General features: G+C 53.4%; 1 protein-coding gene across 1 annotated transcript in view; it reads left to right on the top strand.

Annotated features, from left to right (window-relative positions):
- LOC104516399 (mitogen-activated protein kinase kinase kinase MLT-like) overlaps positions 1-1,650 on the top strand; it is a gene marked incomplete at its 5' end in the record, with an annotated part of 33,028 nt that overhangs the window by 23,056 nt on the left and 8,322 nt on the right. The gene's annotated exons all lie outside the window — the stretch shown is intronic.

Below are 1,650 nucleotides of genomic sequence, written 5' to 3'. Positions count from 1 at the left end.
GTTCCCTTTCTCTCCGCTTTTTATTTACCTGTCTTCCACTGTCTCTTTTTCTTTTTTCCCCTTTCCACTGATGATTTTACAATAACGCAAAATGAAAACCTTTCCAAATAAAAGGTGACATGTGCGTTGGAGTGACCAGAGAGGGTACGTTTGGTGTGGGAATTTGCCTTTTTGGTCTCTGTGTGGTGTGGCTGGAGAGGACTCCAAGGAGGACTGAAGGTTTGGTGTCTGGATTTGAAGGGCGGGAGAGCATTTGGAGCCGGGGAAGGCGGTGTTTGTGCAGGGCTTGCGCATCCACAGCTGCGTGGGGCAGCCTGATTCGTTAACGCACGGAGAGGGCTCCTGCCTGCACGCTGGATCCGGCGAGGGGCAGGGCGCTGCCAGCCCACCGCCTGCCAGACCCTGGATTTACACCCTGGATGTACGCAGCTTGTCAGGCTTTTCTTTAGAGGTGGTCATTTGATTTATGTTGTTTGTTAAAGCGAGCTGATGGTCAGGTCTGCAGGGAGGTGTGAATGACCATCACAGAATCCTGAGTCGTGAAGGCACAGGATCCCTGGCACAAGGTGTGGCTGTAGCTCTCGGGTGCTTGGCACTGGTCTCACGGCAGGAGATGCGCTGGATTAACTGGTGGATAGTATTTTATGTCAACGGTTTGTTCTTTACATGGCTTGGCTGTTTTTGTAAACTAGCAAATGTCATCAAGCATCCTGTCCCTAACTTCACGTTCAATCTACGGTAGAGGATCCAGGTAGCATTAATTTAGGAAGTCCTGCAAAAAAGTCTGGCAACAAGGACGGTGTGGGCAGGGAGAGGAGCACAGTTTGGGAGACGAGGAAGAGTCAAAGACAACTTGCTCCGCTGTTGCTGGTAGTTCCATAGCACACAGGGTCCTCGGCCGACGTCCAGGCTGGTGCATCATGCTGTACCTACCTGGGAAGAGACAGGCATTACCCTGGGTTAGCTCACAACCCAGAAAAGCAGCACAGAAACGGGTCATTCAAAGAGATACAGTCTGTGATGAGGAAACAGAGGCACAGGGCGACTGCAGTGCCTCATCAGGTTGTGCAGGAAGCTGATGGCAGAACTGGAAACTGATCTTGGTGGCGCTGAGTCTCGGGCTGGTGCCCTGAGCACTTCACCATGGTGCTCATCGCTCCGGCTCGCACCAGGGCGACGCGAAAACCAACTCGCACGTCCACTCTGCCCGTAAAACGTGGGAGCTTTCAATGGGGACAGATGGACACACAGGGCCAAGTGCTTTCATAAGCATAATTTGTTGTTGCGGTTCGGAAATGATTATACTCCAGTTTTCTTTTATCTTGGAATTGCCAATTCAATGCCTGATTGGAAGCTTTGAGACTTCTGAGGGCTGAGCGCCTGCGTTACATTTGTGAGAGATGCACGTGCAAACGGATCCTTTCTTAGGCTGCTGTGCGCTTGGGTGTGCAAGTGGCTGCTTGCGAGCCCCTGGCCCTCGGCGGCCATCTGTGCCCCCACTGAAAGGGTCTGCGTTTTCTGAGGAGGAACTCGGTGCACCGGACAGTGTCCGACCGCCAGAGCACCTGCTGGCACACCCGCAAAGGCTGGCCAGTTTGCACCATGGACAGACCGTCTCCAGTGCCCCGGTGGGAGCCTCCCACAGGCAGG

Source organism: Eurypyga helias, unplaced genomic scaffold (genome assembly GCF_000690775.1).
Source record: "Eurypyga helias isolate BGI_N326 unplaced genomic scaffold, ASM69077v1 scaffold17071, whole genome shotgun sequence".
Lineage (NCBI taxonomy): Eukaryota > Metazoa > Chordata > Aves > Eurypygiformes > Eurypygidae > Eurypyga > Eurypyga helias.
The sequence above is the reverse complement of the archived record's forward strand: the minus strand, read 5'-3'. Positions and strand labels throughout refer to the sequence as shown.